The 21729-nt window shown below is 34.7% G+C and overlaps 1 long non-coding RNA gene across 5 annotated transcripts; it reads left to right on the plus strand.

Moving 5' to 3' along the window:
• The first annotated feature begins 8690 nt into the window (after positions 1–8690).
• Positions 8691–14909, plus strand: LOC147391732 (uncharacterized). Of its 5 annotated transcripts, none has more exons than XR_015183360.1 (3): positions 8691–9664; positions 10251–10381; positions 10490–14909. It is a non-coding gene; the product is annotated as an uncharacterized LOC147391732 (long non-coding RNA). The 5 variants fall into 5 exon arrangements; XR_015183362.1 differs by lacking the exon at positions 8691–9664 and having other exon boundaries at positions 9679–10381; positions 10490–13702; positions 14371–14909; XR_015183363.1 differs by lacking the exon at positions 8691–9664 and having other exon boundaries at positions 9679–10381; positions 10490–12235; positions 13547–14909.
• Positions 14910–21729: the final 6820 nt, after the last annotated feature.

Raw genomic sequence — 21729 nt, forward strand, 5'->3', positions numbered from 1 at the left:
TGATCCCAATCATATATATATATATATATATATTTACCTTTAAGAAATTTCATTTGGGGGTCTCCACTGTGTTAAATGATGAACAATACTCCTTGACCATTACTATCAAGCTCCACAAACCATAACAGAAAGAACAAATTATTTTTTCTAAACAAAGCCGAAGGTCTTATGTTTCATCCAATATCTTTTCTTATAAAATTTAAATTTAAATAATTTAAGAAGAAATTCTAGTAATGGGTATGTGAATCATACGCATCATGACATCAAATATTTCTTGCGACATTTGAACTCTAGAGAGAAAAACTCTTCATTTCTAAAAAGAGAAAATCCCAAGAAAGAAGGAATGTATGAGGATGAGATATTGACTAGATGCATTCTAAAATCACCAATTAAGATCTCCTTTTAAATTAGATAAGGGGAAAATCGGTAACAGGATCTAAAGTGATCTTAGGGTTTCATCTTTATAAATAGATGGATAGAGGTATTAAAAGATATGAGTTCTCCCCCCTCTAAATTAGATATTATTTTTGTACGAAAATCCTGACTTGGGTATTAGAGTGGTGTTGTTGCAGGCACACCTCGAAGCGTAGGAAGGTGAGAATTCTTATCAATAAGAATCAAGAATCACAAGGTAGAGCAAGTTTTTGCATCTACAATTTGGCACATCCATGGGAATTGAAACAAGGGACACAACGTACACATGGTAAAGACAATAATAAAAAGAGATCAAGGTACTATGGAAAGGAATGGTTAGGGTATAAATTAGAAGTTGGGGGCCACCCCTATGAGGAATCCTCAATGGATTTAGGGTTTTCATTACAATTTTTAAGGGATAAATTATGCTCAAATCAGGGAAGAAGAAAATAAGGAAAAAAAAGGAAAATCATGGGGTTGGGGAGATGAAATCTACATCATATAGGGAGAAAGTCTGGATCGAAGGAAGGGGTGAGAGGTGCTTCAATCCAGCTTTAATGGTGTCCATTGCAACTCTTTCAATCCTCGAATCCATCTCTTTGCCAAGAACCAAATATTGAAACCAACTATCAAGATCTAGAAATTGTTGATCTTCTAGTTGTTGTTTTTGGGAAACTAGAATGTTGAGGTGTATGGAAATCAGGGGCAATTTCTCAATATTGATGGAGTTCTTCATAATGATAATGCACCAGATTTGAAGAGTATAATGGAGGGAGAGGCTCGTGATCAGGACACCACCCTTCCTTCGTGGTCGATAAAATGTATATGGCTTCCACAAGTGGTTTGAGATTTTTTGACAGGGAGAGGGAGCACTAATGAAAAGTTGCAGTTCCACGCATAAGGTGTTCGACAAAAAGTCTATTAGACTCATATCCTCATATGGGCAAGGGAAATCTCTAGATCATAGGATAGAACGAGATGGAAGGGATATAGGAATATGCATTCTGTTCAAGGACATCAAATGGGTCAGTGGGAACAACTTCAATGGTACAGAGGAAACAACTGTAAGGTGCTATGAGGGAAAGTTGCACACTTGCAACCATTGTGTACTGATAAGGTCCCATAAAGTTATTTTTTGAGATCGTAATTACCCAAGGATTACCGACACTTAATTGCCATTCTTCCTAAAAAAAACAAATTATATAAAATTACCAAGTTATTGAAAGTTAAGAGAATTTCTGTTGATTGCAAGTAAAAAAGCTAAATTCGAAGACAAATAAAAATGAAAATAATTTTCATCACAATGCTCAAGCTAAGATGAATCTTCCACCCAAATCTCGGAATAAAAATCCATCACGTCACCGCTCCGCGGTGACTTTGTAGTGTTTCGAGCCTCGAGATTCGTACTAAAACTTCTAGACACTTTGGCCATTATAATGATAGATCTATCTCGCATCAACTAGAGAAAATTTGACTCGAAACTCGAAAGAAATTCTATAATTGAAGGGTTGTCTCAAAGAAAAGGGCTCCTCTCCCTTCTTCCTAATTTTGCTCTATATTTTTTATTTTGTGAAAGAGAGTTCTTTTAGAGTAAGAGTTAAAAAAAAACCCTCTTTTCTCTTTCCTTATTTATTTCTTCTTGTAACCATAGTCTAGTTCTTAGTTTACTTTTAAGTTAGAATCAAAGTGGAGTAAAGAATTTTCTCATTCTCTTCTCCATCATACTTTCTCTATTTTACTCTGTTTCTAGTAATTCCCCACGATGATCAGCTAGACTATCTATAGAGAGGTCAATGATGCTGGAGCAAGTCTATCTTAATCTTATTTAAACAATTCTATTACACATATTTTAATTATACTTGTGTGAAGACTATTACGTATGAGATTATCTGATTTGTATTGATTGTTCTCATTTTGATGATTTATGCTTAGATAAGATCAAGCTTAATCATGCTCAGTGATAAACTTGAGATAAAAATCTGATAATCCCACCTTGTTTTAGGATTCACACATATTTTGGATTTAATTAAAAGAAATAACCGACTTATCCTCTGATCCACGAATAAGAGTTTCGTTGCATGGATTGAGACCGAATTAGAATTGCTATGAATTTTAAGATAACTTGCAAAAGTTGATTCATCTTTCTAATTATTACATTGTTTTAATTTTAATTCTTGCTTTAAATTCATTTTATTTCTTAGTTGCAATTTCTCTATACTTTGTTTTTAATTTTGTTTTTAAAATCTGTTTTGGTTTTGAATTGAAAGAAGTTTTGAATCGATCGTTGTCCCTATGGATCGAACTTTTCTTGCCAAAGTTTATTATTATTTGTTCACTTTATATCTGTAATCGGCATACGAAAAATTGGCATCATTGTCGAGGACAGCGATTCGATTCATTTTCATTTCGAAAAGAATCCAAGAGAGATTTGACATAGAATTTGACATAAAAGCTAAACGAACAAACGAGAGACCAAAATATTTTCATTACAATCCTTGATATATCATAAAATTGTTCCAAAAAGAATTTTTCATTTTCGTCAAAATTTTACCGCTCAACAGTAGCCCTTTGGTGCTCAGCGATGGGGTGGCAACATTTACCTCTGAATTTTTGGGAGCAAGCTTCTGACATCATGAATATTGTAATGGGAATACTTATTTTTTATTAGCATTCTGACTTGGATAATCTTGTTATTTTCAAGTGAAGGAATCGATGAAAGGCAACTTGTGGAAATGTTATCCATTGACTTGGTTTATGTGCCAAGAAGACAGTAACTTGTCAATTTTCTTTTCATTTTATTTTTATTAAAAAAAATTTGTATTAGGAACTTGAAGTTGTAATAATGTTTAATTTGATCTAAGAAGGCCCGGATTGTAATAGTTCTAGGGAAGGACGATAGTGGGACGAAACTATCTCGACCCCTTAGGTTTATACACCGAAATTATTGTCGGTGGCCTGAGTCGACTCAGATTGTTCATCCCCTATCTAAAACGAGAGGTAATATTCAAATCACTCACGTAACACTCGTCAGTAGGTTTCTGCATTGATTTTGGATGATTAAACTGTACACCTTGTTTTGCACATAGTAATAAGGGTAACGTTACGAAGATGACACTATAAAATAAAAAGCAGATTTTATCACTGATATCTTGTCTTTTTAGAAAATTAAATTCACAGTTAAAAGTTTAATTAAAATCGGTTAGACTTGACTCTAGACCCTATCGAGCTCATTAAGCAAAGTTAATCTAAGTTGCACCAATTGCACTTCTTGGTCGAAATCAGTGTTTAAGCGAGATCCTGTCTCACTCTATCTCGTTGTACTAAGGGGATAAATAACGTTTATTCTAAATGAGAGGTGACTTAAGAGTGCCTTTGCTCAGCATTGTACATCATCTTTCAACTAGAGATTAAACTGGCTACTTTCGATTTCAGAGAATTGGGTTGGAGGCTTAAATTATCACTTTGAAACAGTTAAGGGTTGTCTAGTCTATAGAACCCATAAATCACTGTGTGAATATCTACCTATTTTTTGTGTGAGTCTGTAGTGTATGTTAAAATAAATATAAAATCCCAAGTAGATTTACATCATCATGGAGTTTAGGAGATAATCATGGATCATGTGCATCCTATGTGATGATTATGGTCATCCTCTTGAGTATTGTCTAAGTCTACCCATGCTCTATATTATGAAGGCCAATACGCATAATTCTCAAAACTCTTATTAGATGCTGACACCTAGTTCGTTTGACCAACTATACCACATAGATAATTGGCTTCCCTCGAATACCATACCTTGTTAGAATGAGTTCACTCAGGATAGTCACTTTTGTATCCATAAGGATTTTTATATCCACGATATCTCAATGATGGATCCAATCATAATTTCTCAACAATTATTCAATTATAGAGTTGTAGAGCCTGAGCCAACATCCACTCGCTCATATTTGTCCTCTCTTCCATCTTCTTCATCAGAGTCCTTGATGACTAAGTTGTCAAATCAACAACAACACTTCGTCCAGCAACAACAGCTCCATCAACAACAACTAGGCAATGGTCAAGCCTTCGTTAGCATAGGAACTCAATTGAGTCACCTAGCGTTATCTTTAGAATACGGGACATTTGATAGATTTGAAAATGAGGATATCTCAATCACAAAAATCTACTACTCTTTCAAAATAACTTTAGCGATCAATTCCATTCTTTTGAGGAATTTGATGATTATCTATCAATGACTGATAATTTGTTATCGATCAAAATTCAACTAGGTCAACTAACTATGCCCTCAAAAGAAAGAAAGAATGATTAATTTTCAAATGAGATAACTCCTAAGAGCCAATCAATGTTTTAAATTCCCAATGAACTAGCTAATTGTATAAATCTAGCTAAGGAAATTGATCCACCATCAGAGGAGACTATACATATGCTAGACCATAGATCGTTTCCCATGGGATACACAACTATATATATTTATCGGGATGTGCAGATAGGTATCACGAGGCATGAAATCTATGGTTCTAGCACATGCCATGTCAGGAAAGTAGTATGTTGAGTATGCCACGTGGGAGAGTCAAATTATCACAACTATATTAACATATTCAATAGTGGCTATTGATGCTAGGGCTAGCAATGGATTGGTTTAGTACTAGATTAGTACCACTCCAATACTGATCCGAAATATTTTAAAGATGTACCTGATTCGAACGAATTAATCAATTTGTGAATTGAATCCGATCCATTTCATTTCATCCTAAATTTGAAACTGATCCGGTCCGGTACGAACACATACTTTATTTTTCAAATTATTAATTTTCAAAAAATTTTAAAAATATAAAATCATATAAAATTTTTAAAAATTTACTTTCTTACTACAAATATAGAGGGAAATAAAAAAGATAAATATTTTATCTATATGTATTTATATGAAATTAGGAATTAAAAAAAAAAAACATATTGAAATATGTTCAGATCATATTTTTTTTAAATCAGATTGAGGTACATCCAAATCCGATTCGAAATTATTTTGGATCTAAGATTTAAATCTGAATCCGATTTGAAAATTCAATTTTTCATGTTTTTACGGACCGATTAGTTTGGACAACGAATATATTTCAGATCATTGCTTGCCCTAGTTGGTACCATATATCGGGTTCAAAATATAGCGTCCTGTACCCAACTTAATGATCAAATTACTAAGATCAATAATAGTTAGTTCTGACAATGCGGCAGATAACCCAAACCAAAATTACATGAAAGTCGAGCTCGAGCATGCATCTACTTTACTGTAGTTGTAATTGAATCTTAAAGCAATGCATTATGCTGATATGCTTTGGCCAACACAACATAGGGCTATCCTAATTTAGAAAGACCAGTACTTTCAAGATATCTAAACTACATTATAATGAGAGTAGTAGAAGTGGTTCAACACCAAAATTTAGTGGTCATAAATGCCCTCATTTTTACATTTAAAGTTAATATAATCAAGATTATTTTGATGTATAAAAAAAAACTAAGAAAATTGTAACCCACCGCATAATCAAGTTGCTTAGTTTTCAAAATTACAAAAGTATCTATTTTATTATGTAATCTTGGAAAACCCTTTTTATCAATATTTTAAATTACAAATATACCATTTTCGTACATCTACGTTTGCACATGCCACCTTCTAGTTGTTTATAATAATTGAAGATATCGAAGTTGAAGGTATTGTGATCGTTTTTATTGATCTCTTGTAAAATGATGACTTGAAAAATTATAATTTTTCATTCATTGTGTTGGATTTAAACACTGTGGGGGGATAAAATAGTCTCTCATATGGATCGTTCATCTGCACCATCAACACACATCCTGATGCAGAAATGTGGTATCATTTGAAGATGACCCTATCTTATTAAGGAAAAATCCCAATTTAGGAGGGATCTTTTTCTTTTTATGTAACTATTAATTTGGATAAAGGGTAATATGGTCAATTGTAACTTAATTAGGATTATGACTCTCTTTAGGGTTTTTCTATTTTAAAGACGTTGAAGCTATTGTAAAAAAGGGGGAAGAAGGTAAAGAAAAATGGAGAGGTGAGGAGGCCATATAACCAAGAAATTTATAGTGAAACGACTCCTCGAACCCGTGGATGTAGGCATATTTGTCGAATCACATAAAAAATCATTGTCTTCTCTATTCTTTTTATTATTTTGTGGATTGAATAATGAAATCGTGATCGAAGTTGATTTATCACAAATTCAACCTCTACAATTGACATCGTCTGTGGGAATCGAACAATGAAAAATGAGAAACCATATGGTACAGTCGAGGTCTCAATCAGAAGTAGGGGTTGCCGTCAATACAAGCCCTAAGGAGATTAGGAATTTGATCTAGTTCTATCCAAGGAGAGAAGTTGCGGCTACAACACAAAGGGTGGAGGTCATGGATCAACATAAAAGGAATAATGAATAGAGAGAATCTACCAATAATTTTTCTACCGTTTTTTTTAAATAAAAAACACAATCTTTGTTGTGGTCACTGGTCATAGCTGAAGTGAGTACTGGTGCGCATGAAACCCCCCTCTCTCCCTCTAAGATCGTGTGGCAATCATAACCGGTGGCTCGAGAGCCATCACCCTTCACGTCACCTCCCTAGGCACAAAACTCATCATCAACTACAAAACCAGCTCAACCCAAGCGGAACTCCTTGCCATTGAGATCAATTCCTTGGCTCCTTCATCACATCCATGAGCTATCCCTATTCAAGCCAATGTCTCTAATCCTGTCCAAGTCAAATCCCAACCCCATATCTTGGTCAACTCAACAGGGGTTATTGTAGACACCCCACTTTTGCATTTGCCTAATTTGACAATTCGTCCTCCAATCGTGATATATTCCTAATGATGAGTGCAAGGAACTCGAAGGCTTATAGTATTATCCCTGCTTTCTCCCATTTCTAATTTTTCCATTTCCTTTACTCGTTACAACTCGACATAAAATTTACGCACGCTTAGTATCGTTACTCCTTACACTCGATTTAGCAAGTACATACACTTAAGTTCAATACGTATTTCGATAACTTAGAGATATTACAACACTAAAAAAATGTGACCTCAAGATTTAGAAATAATCATGTTGGGCTGAAAGAAATCTCACGCCAAAATTCATAAAAACTTATCAAAAAATGATAGAAATACTTCTCATGAAGCTCAGACCTTCGAAAAATCTAGAAAATAACTTCATTACATTCAAAATATGATTTCGAGTCTAACGAAACCCAAATTGATAAAAACAGAGAAATTTACAGAAATCACAAAAATAATTGAAATACCCTTCAATGTCTGATTTTTTTACATAGAAACCTTGATTCTTAAGAAAACATGATAAAATTTTGAAAAATTTTCGACTAATCAAAACCTAAATAAAAATTCAAGTTAAAAATCAATCAACCAATAAATTTCAAATTAAAATTTAATCAAAGTAAAGTTAAATTGACCAACAAATTGAAATTAAAAGTCCAACCAAATTAAATTAAAATTCAACTGACCAGTCAAATTGAATCAAATCAAAATTAAAAATTGATCAATCAAATTAAAATTCAAACAATCATTTGAATTAAATTAAAATCCAATTGACAAAACCAAATTAAAATTAAGATTCAATTAATCACTCTAAGGACCATCAATAAGGTGAGTAGCATGGGATCAATCCCCATTCTCTTAATAAGAACTAAGAAACAAAAAGAAACAAAAAAACAAAAAAAGAGAAAAAAAAAAAAAAAAAATGGAAACTAGAAAGAAAAAGGAAGAATAAACACGTGAAAAAAAAAAGGAAGAATAAAAAAAACGTTAAAAGAAATAAAGAAATAGAAACAATTTCTTTTTAGAAACAATTTCTTTTATAAAAAAAAAATGCTACATGTTCTCTCACGAAAAAAGACATCCTTCTCTCACTCACTACACACCTTCTCATTCCCCACGTTGGCTGTTCTCTCCATGTCTCTACTCTACTCTCCCTCTGGCTGCCCAAGTTCTTCTACTCTTCTCTCCCACTCTCTCTGACAATTCACACAGCAGGAAGAAAAAAACAAGGATTAAGGAAAAGAGTAAGCGAAGAAGAAGAAGAGTAAAAGAGAAAGAATCACTTACTTTCTTCACAGCACGAGGCAGCCCCACGACCCACCTTCTTCCCTCTCTCTTCCATTTCATTACAGCAGCCCCACCTCACAACAACATCACCACCTTCTCTTTCCTTCAATCTCAAAAAGCAGCCCCTTGAACCCATAGTTATCTATCCTCTTCGTTTCAGCCCCACCGAACACTACCCAACAGCAGCCCCAAAAGAAACGTCCTCTTTTCAGCCATTAAAACAGCCCCAAAACTCACATGTTTTCTACCATTAAAATTGATCTCAACCCTCACGTTTTCTACCTTCCACTTCCTCACATTCGACTCCCCCACGTGGCCTACGAAAAATAATCTCATGATCTGGCATGTGCTAGAACTATAAATAGTTTTCCTCTGGGATACACAACTGCACATATTTATGGTGATGTGCAGATGTGTATCCTGAGGCATGAAATCTATGGTTCTAGCACATGCCACACAGGAAAGCAGTATTTTGAGTATGCCACGTGGGAGAGTCAGATTATCATGACTCTATTAACATAGTCAATATTGGGTGCTGATGCTAGGGCTGGCAATGGATCGGTTAGGTACTAGATCAGTGCCACTCCAATACCGATCTGAAATATTTTAAAGATGTAACTGATCAGAATGGATTAATGAAGTAGTGGCCCTACACAATCACCTACCACTTCATCACCACAAAAAATTACCTTCGGCGATGCCGCACAATCGCCAGCTGCCACGATCTTAAAAAAAAACTTCGTCTCCTCTACATCGTGAATGCACGAGACAAATACAAGCCACCATGGCCAACTGGATTCTACAGCATTGCATTGACATATTCAGCGGTACTGTCAAGAGCAGATAAGCTGCCTCAGAATTCATTTAGCTACGCATTGGCGCTGGTGAATAAAGTGAAGGCCAATGAGACAGATGAGTACATGAGGTCGATGGCAGATCTAATGGTGATCAAGGGCCAGCCCCACTTTACGGTGGTGGGGAACTTCTTCGTATCGGATGTGATACGTGTGGGGTTCAAAGAGATGGATTTTGGGTGGGGGAAAGCAGTGTATGGTGGACCAACAATGGGGAGTGTAGGGACAATTCCTGGGGTGATAACCATATACATACAACCAAGAAACCTCAAAGGTGAGGATGGAATAGTGGTTCCAATTAATTTTCCAAGGCTCACCATGCAAACACAACAAAAATAGTTGCTTTTAGCAACACATTTTTTGCGGTAGCTAGAATGGGCGCCACCAGAGAGCACGGCTTACGCGCGAAAATAACAAAATTTTACAAAAAACCTCTCTCCCAGTATCAACAGATTTTGTGAAAAACACACTCTCTCTCTCTTTCTCTCTGTAGCAAATTCATCTCATCTCCTTATATCTAGGGTTTTGATCTTAATGGAGGAAATCTTCCCTTCTAATAGGTCTCTCTCTCTCTCTCTCTGTGTATCAAATTCGTCTCATCTCCTCTTCACATTCTCTGTTATTTTGAGAATCGAAATCGCAGATTTCGTAGTTCTTTGAGGTTTTGAGAATCCAAAAATTGGTTGAGATATTTTGAGATCAATTTGTTGAACCAGATGTTATTTCATTTTAGATATTTCTGTTTATGGATTGGAAGCTTAATAAACAAAAATTGGTCTTCTTTCCATGCTATTTTATCCAATTGTGCTTATTTTTCTGCTGTTTCAAATCTTTTTTCTTTCTCAAAACTACTATTGCAGATATTGAGTTTGGAAGGCTCCAAGCAAGGGATCTCTTGTAACATCTGCGGACAGGCCCAATTTCTAATGCAGCTGTTGATGTTGTTCAAGGTAGCCGATCTGTTGAGATCAAATCTGTTGGTGTTACTAAGGTGAGTGGAGTTAACCTATCATCAACGAGTGGTATTATATACATGTACGATGAACTAGACATGGAGTTGTTCTTCATTTGATGCTTTGATGTTCAAATCTGGGTACAGCAATTGATCGAATCTTGGGGGAAATTGTCCACAACATAGACATGGTTACACCAATTGATTATGTCCTATGCATTGGGCATTTTTTAGGGAAGGTGTGTTTCTCTTTAGCTTCAAATTTTATACATTTTTTCAATCATTATAAATATTCTTAAAATTTTTGCTCCAAGATTAGAAAAGTTTCCATTTTTGCCTGTTTCTTCAACATGAATTTATCAAGAATGTAATAACAGAACATTTAACTTGCATTACAACTCGAGTTTGATTTGGTTTATGTACTAGTGGAGGAAAATATACATAATAATAATCTAATGTTCTACAACATCAATTGGTTATTTAGGTTTTCCATTTTGGACTTACGTAAAACCCAAAATCTTAAGATGGGGAAAATAAAACGTGCATATAAATCTCTTTTTGCCATGTCAAGTAGGAGAATTGAGTTGAAATTAGTCATATTAAAATAGGTGATTAGGTGCTCCAACAGGTGAAGCTCCTTTGGTACCCACCACTTCAGCTCCAACACAATTTAAGTCTGTTACTTTGGCCAAGAGTACCAAACAAATTATGGTGACTCTTTGCTTAACTCAGCAACAACTTCCAATTACTTCTTTTCTTCCTCTTGTTTTGGCCTTCTAGACATGTAGATTTTTTTTCTGTAGGCAAGTAAAATCAATGGTTAGTAATTAGTCGTGAAGGTGAGTATGAACCCAGGTCGTGGTATCAACACTCAGACATTAGCCAACTTAGCAAGCTGGCACCTTCTAGACATGTAGCTCTTACATATCTAAAACTCGACATGTGCATTGAACTTTCTAATGAGGAATGTCTAATGATTCATATCACAGAGATTTTTGTAAATCAGCGGTGTTTTAGACATTTAGAATAGTTTTTCTTTCTTTCTTTTTTCCTGATAAATATTTGAAGTAGATAATAATGAGGTTTAAGGAATTCTCGGTATTACCCATTCTATGAGTCTTTTCAATTATATATATGTGCCCCATAACTTGGTTAATTTGTCACTACAAAAATGCAAGCTTTTAGTGAGACATTTTTCTCGACGACCAAACTAGGTGCCACTATAAAGAACGTTTTTACAATAAAGGGAGTTAAAAATTAAAATTTTCGGGTGAAAACAAACAGATTTTCGTGAAAACACTTTTTCCATATCAACGAAATTTCTGAAGATACTCTCTCTCTCTCTGTTTCGATATTAATGGCGGAAACTCCCCTTCTAACAGGTCTCTCTCTCTCTCTCTCTCTCTCTCTCTCTCTCTCTGTCGATCTCTTAATGTTGAAAAACAATGGGAGATTTTCACGTTCTCTAAAGTTTGGAGAATCCTTTATGGATATGACAGAAGAGGTGTCTATTCTATACATTTATGGATATGACCAATATGGTTACTAGAGTAGTGATTAGATAGCTTTTAATTTGGTGAAGGTTCAAACCATTGGTACCCCCAATAATCAATTTTTTTTATGGATATGCCTTTTTGTCTGATGGCCACTAAATGAGCCTTTTTTTACAAGTCCGTGCAATAATCGTCAAATTAGCTGACAGATTACATAACATGCGTACTCTTTCACACTTGCCTCAGCATAAGCAACTAATGAAATTCTTGGTTTGGTATTTAATAGGTGATCCCTTCTTTTCTTTAAGCATTATTACTCTGTATGCAGTCCAGCATTGCAATGGAGACATTGCAGGTCTTTGCACGTCTAGCGAAACTACTAGGAATGTACCAGATTAAGGTACTTCTATAATTTTAGATTTGGTTGGTTTGGGGAACATTAAGTTTGTAATGTGCTTTTAATTGAAAATGTCCTAATCAAAATCACTCATATGATATTTATGCCTTATTATGCTCATTTTTGGAAACCACTCATACTCCAAGTGGCAAGATGTTGGAGAGAATTCTGTTGCTTGCATTGACAACCCAAGGTTTTACCTTAAAATAAACCTAAAAAGCTTTACATCTTTGATCTTTGTCAAGTTACATTGTTCATCCTTCTAGTAGATAACTACCAATAGAATTTGCTGCCCTGTTTCACCATGAGTTATTTTCCTATGTAATGTGAAATTTTCAATTGGGTGGAGATAGCACTTGAGACCTTAGGTCAGAGAAAAGGTCTCTCTATACGTTGGATCTTGATCTTGCTCCTATATATATTACGCACATCAACTCCCATAGTAAGTTAGTAACCCATGGCCACTACAAATGAAAAGCATGCACAGCAAGGCTACGAAATTTGGATAAAAGAAGTTATGAAATATGAATTCATAATTAAGCAGAAGATGACTTTTGTTTTCATATTGCAATATTGGCATACAGTGACCATTCCTACAATAACTTTTCAGTGGGAAGTTCAGGGGCATCTAGTTGTCTACAACAAAATGTGTAAGAATACTTCAGTTAAGTTTTGACTTCTCTGTCGTTTCTAGCTTCATATGTTTAAATGTCTTCTTTTAACCCTATACTTTTTTTCTGCACTATTTTCATACTTCAGCCATATAGTGGCACTTTAACTTTTACTCAGAAAGAAAAGACATGAAAGAAAACAATTAAAATTTGTAAGAATAAGAAAAAGTTTGTCACAGTAGAAAGAACTCAAATTCCACCAAGACACTATTTTTAACATTTTCACTTCGCTCCTAAAGCCTAAACTCTCATGTCTTTGGAGTCCTAAACAACTTTATTAGAACAAAGCTTTCTAGTCACTCCATTATAATATTAAAAACCATCATTAAAGGCAAATGGAAATTCCATTCTTTCTCTATTTGATTTGGGGTGATTGGAAAAGCAATTAACACTCTAATAGGTATAGTGGATTCCGACTATGAGTAAGTATGCGCACAGTAAAGATGTACTTGACAAAAGTAGTTCCATATTTCTTTTACCGTTTCTCCTTAGCCAAAAACTGCATTTATGTTTTAGTACGTAGTAAATAAAACATAACTTGTTGCATATGCACTACCTTTAATTTCATTTATTAGTCTTTAATTTTCATTTTTGTGCTGTAATTATTTTGTTGAATTCTCAATTTTTATTATTATTAAAATAGGGTCACCCTTTACTCCAAAGACTCCTCTTGCCTTCTGTCCTTACAATGGGAATGTTTGTGTGATTTGGCCGAGGATGCACAACTTCAAAAACAATTTCAATCCATGAATGTCTCTGATCCTTCAGTGCTTCTCTTCTGAAATCCATCCTATGTGTGGTAAGACTTCACTTCCCAATAATTATGATTAAAAGCTGCCTATGGATTTCTTAATTATGAATTCTACATGAAATTTTACATGATCTTATATTGATTAAGTCCGCCTTATTTGATAGATCCCATGGATTCTATTAAGTGCCTCATGGTTTGAGACGTAAGCCTTAATTATTTTTTGGTTTCAACCTTATGCTTCAATGCATTTTAAATAAGTCTCATCGTGAGGCCTAAAGGCATAAGCCTCACACGCCTTTGAAAACATTGATTCGAACCTGTGAAAAAAACACGATTGCACAAAAAACAAGGATTTACGCAGGTTGGCAGTGTGCCTATGTCCACGGAACAAAACAAAAATTTGGGCCAGGGGCACTGCCCCCTTCAACCCCTACAAGTGTTGGACATAGATAACATACCAAGTGAGTATTACTTAGTAAGTTTATTCTTATTTTTTGTTGTCGAAACTATCTATTTCTTTAGACATATTTTGTTGCATTTGGATATATTTTTCTAAGATGCCCAGATACGGATGCCAACGATAACAAGAAGATTATGTAAAAATTAACTCAAAATCTCACCTATCAGATCAGTCCCTTGGAGTAGTTGGTTGGTTAACATATATAGACTTGAATCAACTTATTAATTAATCGTCTTGTTCATATATGGATTTCTAGGTAGTTGTATGTAGATTTGTACGCTCATGATCTATGGGCAGGTGATGAGAGTCCAAAAACAACGGGAACTTCACTTCTACAAAGATTCCTTTCAATTGTGCAGTTGACTCACTGAATAAATGTGATTCAATGCTGGGAAGTCCTCTCCCTTCTTTGGGTTACATATACTCGTTTGGAGAAGATAATCGAAAGGACATTTTTCTCTTAGCAAATAGTGGTATATACAGAGCCGTTCCTCCAAGTCGATGCAATTATGCTTGCTCCAAAGAAAATGTTACGGCTTTTGGTAGTCCAAGTCCCAGCACTTCCCCATCATTTGGGAACCATTTGAAGGTCCTGATAAAGGAACTTGTGTTCTTATTCTCATCTTCTTTGTTGCTTTTACTAGGTTTTATGTTGTAAGTTACAATTGATGTTGTTGTTATCTAAGAGTCTACAGAGAGGAGAGTCATTTTATTTTATTTTATAGAGTTGTTGTAATGAGGTGGTTGCTTTGTTTGGTTGAGACTTGAGATGTATCAAAAGTTAGTTACTATGCACTCCTTTGTAATTTTATGAGAATTTCTAAAGTTAGTTAGTACTCTTTGATTATAAGTGCATTGTATCCAAAGATTGCTAAGTAATTGTGTTTAATTAATAGGTTGTATAAAAATAAGTATTTAATTACAAATAATTTTAAAATAAAAAAAATAAAAAATAAAAAAAATCTTATTAGCGGCGGTCATTACCGCCACTATAGGCATTCAAATCATATTTATAGCTATGGTAAAAAACTAATTAGCGGTGGCCACTATCGTCACTATAAGCCTCATTTATATCCATAGCGACGGTAATATAATCAATTAGCAGTTGTTTTTGACCATCACTATAGGGCTCAATATGGCTTTTAGCTACACCACCTATAGTGGCGTTACACGTGGCCATCACTATTGATAATGACGGTGGTTTTTTGGTATTTGCGACGATTTTTGACCCCCACAAAAAACCTAAAATTTTGTAGTGAAAGGTTTATGGTGGAGCTAGAGAAAATCATCAGAAAACCTGATGAGAACCCAGATGGTAACATCTCCAAGTTCATTGTGTCACCACTCTAATGTCTATGCTACAGGCTTGAATTCTTGTCAATGACATCAATGGCAACAATAGCCCCATCAAACCAAAGGTTGAAATGTTTTATATTTTTAAGGGATTCCCAAGATATTGTATCCATAGAAAAACATTATTTATCCTTAAATAACAAATAATCATTTCTAGGAAATCTTTATTTTTTCTCCTATTTCATAATTGTTTAATATATTGAGCCTGAAACCTCCTTTGAGGCTAGAATAGTCCAACATGTATCATGCTTTTTTATTGTTTACAAATGAATTTTCTAGCTTCATAGCAGGTTTGTTATTCTCTTATGGTCTTTTGTAGCATCAATACACAGTTGAGGCTCTCCATCAAACAGATGATTAGGATAAGTAGAAAAACACAGGTTTCCTATACATAGATCAATCCTAATCTTGTAGGGATTTGCACGTTTTTTCCCAGTGATGATACATTTTGTTTGGAATCCCACTACAGGAAAAGTGGGCTACAACAACAAGTTTTAGTGTCGGTCAAAGCTTGACCGTCGGTATGGGTAATTTATTTTACAAAATCAAATACCCTTACATACTCAGCTCTTTCACTGACTCACTCACTCTTTCTCTCTCTCTCTCTCTCGTCTGAACCTCGAAGTCTCTCTCTCGTCAGAACCTCAAACAGTCTCTCTCTCTCTCTCTCTCTCTCTTGCATTTGAAACTCGAAGTCTCTCTCTCTTCTGAAACTTGAAGTCTTATCTCTGCTGATCTCTCTCTCTCGAAAATGATCTCTCTCTCTCTCTCTCTCTCTCTCTCTCTCTCTCTCTTTCTCTCTCTCTCTCTCTCTCGAAAATAATCTCTTTCTTAAGCTCGAAAACGAAGCCTCTATCTCATACTCGAATATTTCGCTTGAAACCGATTTCAAGCCTGAAAACGAAGCCTCTGTCTCATACTCAAAGATCTCGTTTGAAACAGATCTCAAGCTCGAAGATCTCTTTCTCCGCTGATCTCATTGTCTCTCATCTCATACTCAAAGATCTTGTTTGAAATAGATCTTCAAATTAAGGATTTATTTGACATAGATCCTATCTGCCTCGCTGTCGATCTCTCTCTGTGGTTCTTTTAATGGTGATTTATTCTATTTTTCTTACTCTATCATTGATGTTTTTATTAATGTTCTTGATTTGAGCAGATTAGGTGAGTTAGAAAAACAACACTTTTTGATTCAGATTGATTCATACTTTCTCTGTTCGCAAAGATAAAGATTGAGCGAGAAGGATCAGTAACAGAGATGGATTCAGAGGAGATAAAGCAAAACGTTGAATTGAAGATAAAGATTGGTGTATGTGTCATGGAAAAGAAGGTGAAATGCGGATCGGAGGTTCTTTTCTTTTTGCTCAAAACTTATATACGTATAAAGTGCTTCTTCCGTACATTAATGGATGGATTTTTCCACATTTGTTCTTCGTTTTTGTGTTGTTTCAGGCATTTTCAGCTCCCATGGCAGAGATCTTGGACAGGTTATAGGCTTTCGGTGAATTTGAGGTATCAGGATCGGTTCTTCAGTTATAACTTGGATGTAGTTTTTATTTTTTATTTTTCACATGAAGACAAATTTTATATATTTTTTATATTTATGATTGTTTGAGTTATTTAACATTAACTAGAGTCCAAACAATTAAATTGTTAAATTCTGAATTACTGAGAACTACTTGCATTTGTAAAATGAATTCTACTAATAAATCAAAGTTCAGCTTTAGCCTCTTGGGATTCATGAATCCAAAGCCTCCACTTTGCTTTTGAATATTCTAACTTTTCTCTAACAACAAACAGAAGAAACCTCCACAAAATAGCACAACAAGAACCAAAGGCAGATGATGATCAGTTTTAGAGAAGCTGGCACACAATCTTCTAGATCATCCAACTAATTCCACATATTCATAGTATAATTCGTAATGAAGAAGCAAGGTTTAAAATCTTGTATCGAGACAATCTTTCCAAAGTGTATCTCAACAAAAACATCTCGTTTGACTATCAAAATGAACCAATCTTAGGTAATGATTATATGCCCACACTAAGAAATTTCTTAGTTCTTACCCCCCTTTTGATTAGTCCAGAATTATTGTTGAAGGAAAGTGGATGCTAAGATGTTAAATGAACAATATACAAACACATGTACATTGAGATACGAATTCTAATATCTTAATATTTGTAGTTTAATCCATTACATTTACTAGGTATGATCCTAAATCCCCAACTAAAATAGAGCATACTTCTCTAAGTTTAACTCAACTACTATTTAGGACTCCTAGTTTAATTCTCATAATTTGAAGCATACCAAAGAGCTGAACAATGGTAAACTCAGCTCAATTTGGAAGGGGCGTATATTGATCAAGAACTATTGTTGGAACTAATTGGAGGTGATGAGTAGCATGGTAAGACTGGTGATACTAGTCAAGCTTATAAATAATACAAAAAATGCAATCAAACTACTTGAATCAAATTAAACAAATCATAACTTCTCAAAATCTCACCGTAGAATATCTACTTGAATCCAACGAGAAAGAAAAAAAATGGTGAAAAAATTCAGATCTAATCATATCAAAACACTCAGATCTATGAAATCATTTGGATCCTTAATCAAATTTTTATTTGTTTTTAGGTTTTGTTTCGTGTAAAATTAAAACATTTGGGAAACAAAAAATCAAAATTAATATATTTTGTAAAATCCAAAACCCTAGATCTCATCCTCATCAATCTGAACAACGCTATGGATCCATCAACCTGAGAGAGAGAGAGAGAGTCACCTGAAAAAATAACAGATCACTCCATCGTTTCCAATCTTGAGAGATCGAGAGATCACTTCGAGCGATCAAATAGAGAGCGATGACATCGATCCAGAGATGAGATTGATATAGAGATGAGATCGAGGGAGACAGGGAGAGAAATCGATCGATGGTGAGTAAGCAATGGACAGATCGATCGATTGAGTGAGATATGGAGAGAGGCAGAGAGTGAGGTCGATCGATCGACTGTGAGAGAGGGAGAGAAACAATTCGACTATGAGAGAGGGAAAGAAGGGCAGAGTTAGGGTTTAAAATTTGACGGGCCAGGCCCAACAAATTTTTTTAGAAAAATTTGTGATTTTCACGTAGTGGACCATTCAATCCAATATTCATCGACATTGATCATGAAGGGTCACGTCGGTGTCACAAGTGCTTGAATTGGCTCGATACACAACCATTGAATTTAGTCCTATATGTCTCGTTTGGGACCATGCCATCGATGGAGGATGAATAGATCGAAGAGCTCGCATTCGGCTTAGAACGAAGCAAAACAAAGTTCATTTGGGTGTTAAGAGAGGTAGATAGAGGTGATATATTTGCAGGGGAGGAGGAAATTAGGAGAATTCAACTTCCAAATGGCTATGAGAAGAGGATAGAGGGAGTAAGAATCATAGTGAGGGATTGGGCTCCACAACTGGGTCACCAAGCACTTAACTTGTTTGCTTCTTATGGTGGTAATGTTTTTGAGTTTAAATAACAATAGAAGCAAATGAGGTTTTTGAGTATTTCATTTGGATTTTAGTGGTAGTGGTTTTGTATTTCAGAAAAATAATTAAAAATGACCCAATTTGTTTTCATTTATAAATTTAGGAAAAAAATAATTTTTTTTTATTACAAATCAAGAAAAAACGACTATCTATCACAGTCGTTTTTACCGACTGTTAAAGACCGTCGTTTTTTTCAACTGTTTTAGGCTGTCGCAATTAAAAATCACTACTTTTAAAAAGACCATTTTTTCGACTGCAGGATTAGTCGTTTTAGCGCATTATGACGTAGTGAACCTTCTAATAAATTCAAAAAATAATTTTTTGGGGGCTTGATCCAAGGCTTTGAGAATGGACAACTACTAAAATTCCACCCAACTTTTTAAAAATTCAATGGTGAAAATTAACTTTTAAAATCTTTTTTTTTCAAAGTTCGTAGAATTTTGTCCACTACAACCTTGAATCATCAAATCATGTTTTTTGATATCACAAGGTGAGTCCAAGGACCCTTAGTAAGGCTGAAATCTTTAATAACTTAGTAAGGCTAGTCAGACTCTTCTATTTGTTTGTACCATTTTGAACTTTGAGAAGATATTGAGTATTGAAATATCTTTCTATATTTACTATTTACTATTAATTAATTATAGTACGAAATAATAAATATAAACATTCTCTTAAATAATTAAAAAAATACCCTATTTATCCGTTTACCCAATGGGTACCCAGTGCAAACCCAACCCTTAATGGGTCATTAAAATGACTACCATAACCAACCCAAGAATTAATCGGGTCTCTTATAGTGGACCCAAAACCAATTAATCGGTTCTAAGTACAATAGGTAATCTGGTAATTAGGTACCCATTGACAACCCTGGGCCTAGGATTTAGATGGCTAAATGTTACTATATTTTGGATAATGGACCAATAAGGAAGCAGTATTTAGGACCCTTGTTGAAGGTTTGAAGCTTAATTAATTGGGATCACTCTAAGCATACCTTAATTGAATCGGGCTCTACCATTTTTGAAAGCGTTTTGACACTTTTCATACTAAAATAAAAAGTACTAAATTGGGGGGATTTTAGGAAAAAGGGAGTCACCACCTAATTTAGATCTAAGACCTAAAAATAACTCTGATATAAAATTAGATTGGTCCACGAGTACAATAAAAAGGGAAGGGGTCAAATTACAGGTTTCGAAAGGTGTTAGGCACCAAACTCACCCGATCAAAGTGATTGGTCACTATTACGAACCAAAACTTTCATAACGTTAAGAGAAGAAGACTAGGGTCAAATCAATAGCCAATCATCATTGTGAAGACACATTAATTTTATTACATTGTTGTTGTGGTGTGTACTAATTAGAAATACTATACACCCTATGAAAAGTACACCAATGCTGAAAAAATGTAAGGTGTAGCGATCCTGAGCGTGTGTAAATTTTTATGTCGAGTCGTAACGAGTAGGGGAGATGAAAAATGAAGGGAATCAGGAATAGTACTCACAAACCTTCGAGTTCTTTGTGATCATCATTAGGAATTCGTAGTAACCATGATGACGAATTGGCGAATTAGGCAAATGCAAAAATGGGGTGTCTACATCACCCACCATAAATAAGAAATGAATCAATTTGAGCCTGCAAGAGAAATTACCCAATGACACTTTGGATAAAGCAAACGACCAAAATAATTTCATACTTATTATGTTATCAGTCCCAAATTTTTTATTTTCAACCACTAAAACAGTCCGACCATCTCAGACTATACTATGCATGCCAACCTGATATGCATTCAACTATTACATGACAATGATCAAGAGATTATTAAAATGATAAAGCAAATATATATACAAAAGTAATAATCGCGTGGAATCAATTAGTGATCAACATGTAACACCTCGAAAACTAATATTCCATGGAATCGTTTTCAATCAGATGCAAAATAATTATAAAATCACATGCATTGCAAAAGTCATTAAAAATCTAGAACTTGCAACATTACAGGTTATGAGATCCGGGGATTCCTTCTACTTCTTTCTTGGGAAATTTTGTGTGTAAAGGCGGTCTTTGTATAGTATAGAAGTAGTCGAGGTTCACATACATTACCTATTGATAGACTACGACATGATGGGTCTTCCAGGCTAGTTAGTGATTACTATTAGCCTGTAGTCATTAAATTGTAGACCTTACCATTAGTTGAACTTAGCATTGGGTTCTTGGTCAACGGTTAGTCTGAGCTTGATAAATGATTACCCAAATGTGGTATGCTAGACTGGCCACAAAATTAGATTATAATTATAGGATTTTACATCAGATTTGAAGTTTCGAATATTGAATTACCATAGCCAAAGTGATTATAACGACGTGTTTCTTCGCTCTCTTATCGACTACACCGCTGTGTTTGTATTATGTATCTTTTCTGTACTTGTAAAATTGATAGATGGTTTCAATCTGAAAGTTGTATATGTTACTTTAAATGATAGATTGAAGTTAATTATAGTTGTTTATTGATTATGCTTAGACACTTCTCATACATTATGAAAAATCTACATTATTTAACCGTTTAGATGATTACTTGTGCATGTAAACTCGTTGTTAAAATGACGTTCATCATGCTGAGTAATATTCCATGTTACTCACCTTATCCTTCACCCTTTTAGATTGTCTAGCTTTTGAGGAGTCTGCTTACGATGAGACATTTGAGGAGATCCCCGTAGAAGGTTATATTAATGATCTATAACTTCTATCAATT

The sequence above is a fragment of the Akebia trifoliata genome, chromosome 11 (assembly GCF_017979445.1).
Source record: "Akebia trifoliata isolate Shusen 1 chromosome 11, ASM1797944v1, whole genome shotgun sequence".
Taxonomy (NCBI): domain Eukaryota; kingdom Viridiplantae; phylum Streptophyta; class Magnoliopsida; order Ranunculales; family Lardizabalaceae; genus Akebia; species Akebia trifoliata.